General features: G+C 39.9%; 1 pseudogene; it reads right to left on the bottom strand.

Moving 5' to 3' along the window:
- Window positions 1-614: 614 nt before the first annotated feature.
- On the bottom strand, window positions 615-1,077 carry LOC124229778 (60S ribosomal protein L29-like; annotated as a pseudogene).
- Window positions 1,078-10,016: the final 8,939 nt, after the last annotated feature.

Genomic DNA, 10,016 nt, shown 5'->3' with positions numbered 1-10,016 from the left:
AAGTCTGGGTCCTTGGCAGTATCCGTGAGGTAGCTCAGCAGTTGCTTAATAAAGTCATCTTGATAATTTTAAGAAACGATATCTGAGATTAGGAACCAAAGGTCTGAAGATGAAGGTCTTGCTCCTGATAATGCACCGAGGCCGAGAGCAATGGAAACAAGTAGCTCACCAGCCAAGAGAGGCTGATCCAGCGCTCTGATTCTGAAGATGCAGACAGGTCATCCATTTGGAGAACTGAAGAAATTCCAGACCTGAACAGTAAATTTCATTTCTTTTAATGAATGAGAAGAATGTTTGTGCAAGATACAAACCAATCTTAATTATCAAAAGAAAAGAAAAAATGCAACCAGAGCTTCTTCTCTACCACACAAACCCCTGGAATTTGAAATGCAAACAATCCTTATTTTCTCACTTGAGGAACAGGGCATTGGAAGAAGAACAGGGCTGAGCAAAAGCAGAAAATCTTCAAAGGAACCCCCAAAAGGGGAGGGTTTCTTTTTCTTTCTTTTCTTTTGACAGATCCTGCCTCAGGTTTATTTGTACAAACAGCGCAGGAGGACACCAGCCAGGGGTCACACCAGTCCTTCCGCCCTCACACTGGCAGACAGAGGTCTCTACTTGGCAGCCTTCATGGGGGCCTGGGTACCTTTGGGAGCAGGAGCCTGAGCCTGAGCCACAGTTGCAGCCGCAGCCTGGGCCTTGGTTTGTGCCTTGGCCTTGGCCATTGGCCGGCAGAGCCTGAGACCCTTGGCAATACGGGCGCGAGCACGTTTCCCGCGCTTGGGGTGAGTAATGTAGGTAAGTCAACTGAGCTTGCGGCTGCCCTCCTTTGGGATTTTGGGCTTGACTTCCTTGGGCTTTACGAGGGCCTTGACAGCCTTGGCACGTGCACTTGGCGTTGTTGGCCTGCATCTTCTTCAGGACTGTCTTGTGCTTCTTGGCAAAGCGCATGTTCCTCAGGAACTTGGGATCCATCCCCTTAAGAGACTCACATCTTTGTGATCGAGGTTTCTTGATGCCCTTTCTGTGCCATTTTCGGGACTGGCTGTGCGTGGTATGGTTCTTGGACTTGGCCATGTCTGCACCAAAGCCCACGGCTCCGAAGTGCCTGGGACCGGAAGAGAAAGGGGGTAGAGGGTTTCTTACTAAACAATAGGTTCAAGATCCTGTAAAGGATGAAAAAAAACAGGAGGAAAGGAGTGTGAGGTATGTTTCACTGCTACGTATTGATGCTTACGGTGAGCCAAAGCCAACACGGCTGGCTTTCCAGAAAGTAGGATTTCCTCTCCCTTTTGCCTCCACTAACAAAAACATCAGATGGACTTCTACTTTGAAGAGTGCTATCATTAGGACCCATTATGAGGAATGGATTTTTTAAATTGAAATTCTTTAAGTCATTTTCAATTCTCCATCTGTCTTATAGACATACAAAAAATTAAATTGGAGATAATTATTCAGACAATTCAAACAAAGAAAATTCCAAAACATGCTTTTTGTGTTCTTTGTATAGACATATTCATGAGTATATGGAAATTCTAAAACAATGTTCATTCTTTGCCTCAGCAGTTGCCTGGGCCTTTCATTTGGGTGGTAGCAATCACTGCAAAATTATTAGTTTTCTCTGTATTTTTAGTGACATGTTATAGTGACCTAATCATTTTTAAATAGTTTTGTAGAATATTAATAGGACTGTTGCATAAAAGTATTTACTTCCGGAACCCAGTTTTAAAATTCTTCCTAGAGCACATTTCTTCAAACATATCTAGGCTAATAGCTTTTTGGTATGTGACTGTTCATTTGCATATACACTTATGTTTACTCAGTGCTTACGTATTGCTTAAGGCACATTGACCTAGCTAACAGTTACAGGTTGCATAGTGAGTGACAATATAAATACCACCTTACACTTGTTTACATAGGACGGGCAGAGCACTGGTGAGGAAGTTGTAAAACTTCCCCAAGCAACCTGGGACAGGCCACTGGACATCTCTGAGCTTCTGTTTTTCCCATCTACAAAATGGAAATAGTAGTATATATATAGATATATTACTAGGACAAATTATTTTAACATCATAATTGTGAATGGACTAATTATGAATGGAGAGCGCAGAGAAGACTATTATCATTATCAACTACCTTGTCTGATATTGGATCCCAGACGTCCTTGGAACAAGTCTTCTGGGGAAGAATATCGTCATCATCCAGTAATGGTCTCGATAAGAAAATATTAGGAGTCAATAATTATGAATACCAAGATTTCATTACTCATATAGGAGACACTGCAGCAGGTTATAGCCATTTTCTTAAAGCAGTTTACGTTCTCCAAACTCTTCTAACTACGCCTTAGGGTTCTGGCAGCCACATTCTCTAAACTCAAAACCCGGATGTATAGTTTGACCTGGGATTTTTGTCCTGTAACCAAGGATAAGAGACATTTTGTGAGATACATTGTGGAAACCAAATTACTGGAATTTCTGGGACTTTTTTTCTTGGGAAAGAATCTGAATATTTGAAATCTAGAAAGTCCCTGATAATCAAGGATTTAAGGACATGATCCTTATGACAAGCCACAAATGCCCAATTTTGAGAAGTAGAGCTCAAATTTAGATGCAGAGAAATCATCTGTAACTTGGTTAATATCAATTTTAATGAGGCAAATGTGCTTTCTATCTAGTAAATTAAAATGAGAAAAAGCAAGCAGAAAAGCAAATACCTGTTTATCATCAAATAGTTCTCCCAGAATTTCCTTCAAAGTAACCCTTCTGAATCCTGTGACCCAGTGAAGGCATTGCTTCCCCTGATGATTTGTTGTAGTTTAAAAAAAGAGGTCTGGGTTGGGGGTGGGGGCAGGATAGGGCAGGAATTATGAAAAAGGTAAAAAATCCGTACTGCAAACTATACAGATCAAATATCATACAACATTTCACGTGAATAGTTACTGTCATTCTCAGTTTACTTGTTATAAACTTTGCAAATTTTGGTTTCAAATAGCATTTGGGTCCATCAGATTTAGTAGGAGTAAAGGTGGGGAGGGGAAAGAGAAGTGAAAACTATATTTTAGCAAAAACATGGAAGAAGAAAACTACAGTCTTTGCATGTAAAATTTAGCTTCCTGGTAACCAAAGCAAAGAAGAAAGTATGATGAATTATATAACTTCTTCTTTTCTAGTAGAAGGAAACAGGCCAATTATTCAGGAGAGACAAACCTTTTCTGACACTGAGCTCTGAAAATAATTTGTCACAGAGGTTTTTGTATAAAGGACCTTGAACAATTTAATGGATGATATTTTCTAGTTAGAAGATTTTACATATGTATGAGAGCTGAGCTGTTAGAGAAATGTTCTTTCATGCAGGATAGGAAAGACAGAATCTTTCCCTCTCTCACACATACCCCCATGCAAACATCTACACTCTTGTCCATGCACACATGCCTTCCAAAGGTATGTGGCTCTGATGGGCATGACCACAGAGAAGCCAAAATTATGTCATTACTCATGGCTCCTCAGCGAGGAGATAAGAGGTGTACTCCCTTTGAAGCTGGCATAACCATCCTTCCCATCCTAGCAGCCTACATATTGAAAGTGAGATTTGTAACAGCTGTTTGGTTTTGCTGCCTATTCTGCCATTCTTTCTTCTATCAAGGAGTAAGAAAGGATAAAAGGTAGGAGAGAAAAGTGCTCACATCCTCTCTTCCACCCAGCAAGGTTTGTGGCTAGAATCCTTCTTGGCCTGAAGGAAAGATCTGAATCTCCATGCAGTGACCCTAAGGGAGCAGGACAGTGAACTAAAGATGAGGTATGCTGGCAGATTCACATGAGAACAGTAGGCCCACTGAGCTCTCTGTTATAAAACGTGACACATTCATAGAGACACAGATTAGAATGACGGCATAGAGGAACGCGTTTCTCAGAAGGCTACCTTCAGCGCTTGACTGCTTATTAAAGACCTATCAAAACAAAGCCCAAACAGGCCATTAAGTGGTGCTTTGGTGGATTAACACTGTGCTGGATCTTACATTCCAAGATTTCAAAGTTCCTTTGAAGTTAGCACATTAGGAAATCACTTTCCAAGTTGCCCCACTGTAAGCTTCAGACGTTTCCCAGGAGCTCTCTGATGGAAGAAGTGTTGACTAATTCTTTAAGATTTAACAAGGGGGAAAAAATTTTTTTCATGACAAACTCAAAAAACTCATAACTAAGGGAAAAAAGAACATGGAAGTCACGTGGCACTTGCCAGAGCTGATCTTTCCTTCTAAAGATTCAATTCCCTTCAGAAGTTCACAACAGTTCTGTTTCCTTAATGTGGCCCTACATCTCTATACGCTTAATATGAGGGTAATTTCTTTAAAATATTAAAATTCAACTTGCCGTTAAGGTAGCCATTATCATCTTTGATTTTGTTAATATTGCTTTAGTGACCTTTCAGTCTGAGGGACACGAAGTCGTCCGTAGGAGGAGTGGATCTTCTTGCTTGCTCTTAGGGTCACTCAGGTTGACTCGAGGATTAGGCTGTGTGAGGCTGGAGGACACAAGATGAGAGGACGGTTCTGTCCTCAAGTCCCTCAGGGATCAGATCCCGACTCCTGACACAAACTGGAAGCTACCAGTTTTCCAGGCGTGAACGCGGAACGTGAACTGTGTTCCCAGAGAAACCTTCAATGCTTCTTAGAAGAGATACAAACAAATCTCGCAAAAATAAATAAATAACAGATCACACTCATTAAAGAGTATGGAATAGAAATGCGCTATTTTAAGGCAGCTGTAGCATTTACATGTGAATCTAATGACTTTCCTGTTATCACATCTGTGGGTATTTATAAACTTAGCACAGAAACATGCGTCACCACTGATCCCTTGAAAGTAGTCGAGGTTATGGTGTGGGGGAAGAACACGAAATTTAACTACAAAATGAAGCTTCTTAAAAGGTCAGTGGAGTGGGGAATAGTTATTATTCCAGCTGAGCAACTCCCCACAATACATTTTTGATGCAATGACTAATTATTGTGATTATTTTCATCAGCAAAGGCTCCTTTAGAGCTAAACATATTCATTTTATCTTTTCATTTTTCTCCCCTAAAAAGTATTTCAAGCCTTGGAGGAATTCCATATGTCTTCTACCTAGACGTAGGGAGTGTGCTCTCGTGTGTTCCCACAAATGGTGAACCGCCTTTCTTCTCACAGCTCTTCTGTCTTTCTCTCTTCTTCGTATCTCCTCCAGAGAGCCAGCCAGCACCTGTGTTGATAATATCCTCGTCTGACTTTTGAGGACCCCTGTGAAATAACTGTGCACACAGCCTGCAGCCATTAAGATATAGTTTAATATAATGAGGTGACACATCATTTCAATAGAAAGAAGTAATCAGTGTAGAAATTGTAGGTTTTTAAAAAGTTCTTTTTAGTCCCCGAAAATGTATTGTCCAGTTTTACAGTTTTATATCAAATGTGGGGCTTTACCGCGCATCTACTCGAAGGCGCTGCATATGGGAGTGGTTTTGGAGCTGATGCACAGTGGTAGCAAGAACAAAAGATTAACAGAATAATTAGGTATAAAATATCATGTATAATGCCATCATCATAATAATTCCTTAAATTCCTATAACCTCTTAGGCTTTCAAAGGGCTTTCACGCACGTTCTCATTTCCTCTTTGTGGACCTGGAGGAGACACACCTACTGAATCTGAAACCAAATGAATGTAGCTGAAAAGCGTGCAGCTCCAGACATGGCCTGCGAGGAACAGTCCAGTTTTCCAAATTGTGAGCCATCTATACTATCACAAAAACAAACACTAAGATCGAGTCTTCAGAGGCAAAATGAAGAAGAGATTTGTGGGGTATTAACTAGATTATCATATTCTGCCTCTTTCTAGCTCTTACCCAAACTTTAATTAAAGAAAAAAAAACTGTCTGGGTCTGTCTGTGTTGTCTGAATTCATATTGCTGGTGAATTCATCTGCGTCGTTGGAATTCATGGTGTCATTGTCAGTTACTTGCTTAGGCAACTGTATGATTAATTTGATTTTTCAGGGTTTGAGTAAAATCTTTGGTAGTTTAATATGCCTGATGAGTGAAAGATACTGGGACCACCTGTCTTTCATATGAATTATTTCTGAGAATGATCATGCACAGACATCAAACTTTATTTAGGTTTGCTGAAGTTAATTGAAGTAAATCTAAGCACAATGCATTCATTTGGTCAATAATTTTAAAATTCAGAACCCCAGATTTTGTTGTTGTTGTGCAAGATTGGTCCTGAGCTAACATCCATTGCCAATCTTCCTCTTTTTGCATGAGGAAGATCATCCCTGAGTTAACATCTGTGCCAGTCTTCCTCTGTTTTGTATGTGGGACCCTGTCACAGCATGGCTTAATGAGCGGTGTGTAGGTCTGTGCTCAGGATCCAAACCCACAAACCCTGGGCCACTGAAGTGGAGCATGTGAACTTAACCACTATGCCACTGGAACCCCAGAATTTTATAACATTGGGATAGGGTGGAAAATCAGTAACAGAGGGATGTTAAGATATCCATCTATTCAATAAAAACACCTGAAACTAGATGGAGAATTTATGAGTATACATTTCAGAAAGTTTGGTTTAAAATGGCACTGGATCATGCTAATATCTCAGAGAAGACTATAAATGTCAGTGTATTTTATACTGTCCTCAGTCATGATGGTTCCCCTCATGCTCAAATTATGGCTATTTATTACTTAACAAATTGTAGTTTTTGAATGTCTTCAGTCTTATCTAGAGATGTAACAAGGATCCACCACCGTGAGCTTTTCTTTCAGGCATTTTGGAAACAATCCAAAAATAGACTCTTCGTCTTTGACTACATAGCATGTCTTAATAGGATAGTTATAATGGTAATTATTCATATTTATTGTATTTTCCTTAAAGATGCCTTAAATACATATTTCACATTTCATTACTCTGTCATAATGCAGCATCATAAACTTAAAAATGAAACCACCCCTTGTTACAGCACAAGTACTGAATATCTCCATAAAATGGGAAATCCTCTTTAAATTGCGCCTTTTAAAGAACTATTTTTCTACATCTCTCTAGGTGCCACATTTTATAACTCTATTCTTTTCAATTTTGACAGCAAATGGCTTTTCATAAAATCTCAAAGTTGGAAGGTATATTAGTGAGAACTACATTCAGTTACCAGCAGCAGAAAACTTGACAAACAGCAGCTTAAACAAGTAAGAGCTTTATCGGGCCCTGACAACTTCTGTTCATCCTCTGAGCAAATGGCCTTTGTCTTCATTATCATTACGTGGCTACTGCACTTCAGGCCCCCGTTTGCATCCCAGGAAGAAAGAGAAGGGATGGGTGAAGGGCAACAGGCAGGAGGCCTTACTAGTAGGCCAGCTGTCTGTCTCTTTTTTCTTTTTTAATTGAGATAAAATTCACATGCCAGAAAATTCACCCCTTTAAAGTGTATAATTCAATGGTTTTTAGTATACTTACAAGGTTGTGCAATCATCACCGTCATGTAATTCCAAAACATTTCCATCATTCCAAAGAGACACCGTACCCATGAGCAGCCAGTCCACGTTCCCCTCCCTTCCCCTAGCCCCTGGCAACCACTGTCTACTTCATGTCTCTATGGATTTGCCTATTCTGGACATTTCATATAAATGGAACCATACAATACGTGGCCTTTTGTGTCTGACTTCTTTCACTTAGCATAATATTTTCAAGGTTCATTCATTCAATGGAAGTATCAATGCTTCATCCCTTTTTATGACTAAATAATATTCCATTGTATGGTATACCACATTGGTATATGGACATTTGGGTTGTTTCCATTTGGGGGCTTTTATGAATAATGCTACTATGAATATTTTTGTATGAGTTTTTATGTGAACATATGGTAACTCCATGTTTTAACTTTTTGAGGCACTGCCAGACTGTTTTCCATAGTGGCTTCACCGTTTTACGATCTCATCAGCAGTGGAAGAGAGTTTCAATGAATCTGTATCTTTTAAAACCTTTTCTCAAAAGCCTCCTTCACCGCCTCCCCAGAGACTTCTGCTCACATCTCATTGGCTGAACTGGGTCTCATGGTCACTCCTATCTTCAACTGAGTCTGAGAAAGTGGGCATTCTAGCCTTTATGCCTCTATTGTAGAGAAGGAAAAGGATCTTTGTCTGCTAAAGAAGTGATTCTGATTATCTTTTCTGATAGGAAATCCCCTCTTCAAAACCCCTGACAGAGGGGCCTCCCACCTCTGCATGAACACTGCCAGGGATAAGACCCTTATCTCTTAAGGGAGCCCCACTCCACATTTGAATGGATCTCACTGTTAGTTCTTCCTGTGTACTGAGTAACATATCTGATATTTTCCCTTCAGAAATAATAAAACAAAGAGAATACGGGAATGAAAATGAAATGGAGTCATTAATAATGTAAATGTGATGTTCCAACTATCACTGCCTAGCTCACAGGAGGGTTCAGTAATCGTTTGTCTTTCTCCCTTCCACCCCCCCATCCCACTCTTGTCTTCCCCTTCTTTCTTCTGTAATGGGATGGCAAGGAGGATACATTTTGTTGTTCTGTTAAATTCTACATTTCGAGGACATCAGGGATGGTGCTGTCTAATTGACTTTGGTCCACACCTGCTACAACTTCAGCGTATGCGAGCATTAATGATTTTTTTTTCCTGTAGAAGAGAGAGAAGACAATTGGTAATGGAAGAAACCATTTACAGACCTCACCAATGGATTATAAGCATGCTGGGTGCTTAATGAGTTGCTGAATAATATAGCACTTCTTCAGTTCTTTGGCTGCCTCATGATTAAATGCCATAAATATTTATGATTTATTACTGATGCTTTGGATAGGATAGGCTTTGGGAGGCTCATGGATCACAGTAATTCGAAAGGAAAATAAGAAAATAAAACTATATAAAGCTGCTTATTTATAATGCTGCTCAAATGGGTTATGTAATTTTTCAGAAGCTGGTGGAGGTAAAGCTATCCAGCAGCAATACCATTTAAACAGCTTCTTTTATAATTGATAATACAGTTCTCATAAGAATATATTTACAATAAATGGGAGTTAAAGTTATCACTTTCTACTCAGAACACACTCACCTTTGAAGGTTTCAGTTAGGCTGAAAAATCAGAGAGCTCAGCATTGTTTCCTGCAAGCACTTTCTTGCTGTATGTGCCAAGCAGGAACCAACGCATGGGGCCCTTTCCACCAAAGTCTGATTATATGTCTCTGGGAACAAGGCACGAAAGTGTCCTCACCACCAAGCCCAGCTGCATGCAATGACCCACTTGCAAAACTTTCTGCTCCCAGTTTCCTTGGTTCCACTGGCTTGGAGGATTAACACCCAAGAAATGAACACTTGCACGAGGCACATGGCAGTACTGCATGGACAGCTGCAGTGTAGACTCTGAATTCAGATAACTGGCTTTGATTCCTAACTCCATCAAACTGCGTGACCCTTAGCCAATTATTAGCCTCTCTGGGCTTCAGTTTGTTCATGGAGTTACTGCGAAGATTAGATGAGTTAATACACGTGAAGCACTTACCAATAGCAAGTGCTCAATTAAATGTTAGGTATTAATCATCTCCATTAAAAGGAATCATAAGCAAGTCTTTTGACTTACAATATGCCTTAGAACAGAGTAGACATCTCTGAACATTGTGCTAGAAAGCTTATTTCTCAAACGTGAAGAAAGTTTAGCATATACAGCAAAAGAGAAGCATAAAATTTTTTTTTCCTGAAACGGGTTCTGTACCCTACTATATTATGGAGAATAAAACGATTGAGTTTGGCCTTTTCACATATCTTATCTCATTGCATCTTTATATCCATCCTTTGAGGTTGTTGTTATTCTCTTCATTTTACTAGAAATATGAGGAAACCGAGACCTTGAGAATGATTTGAAATGGTTTGCCCAGCAGCACAAAACTGCTCAGCAGCAGAGCCAAGATTTGAACCCAGGTCCTCCAGCCAATCAATATGTACACAAAGTGATGGCAGAAATACGTTGCTG

This window comes from Equus quagga, chromosome 18, assembly GCF_021613505.1.
Source record: "Equus quagga isolate Etosha38 chromosome 18, UCLA_HA_Equagga_1.0, whole genome shotgun sequence".
NCBI classification, from domain to species: domain Eukaryota; kingdom Metazoa; phylum Chordata; class Mammalia; order Perissodactyla; family Equidae; genus Equus; species Equus quagga.
This window is presented reverse-complemented; position numbering and strand designations above follow the sequence as displayed.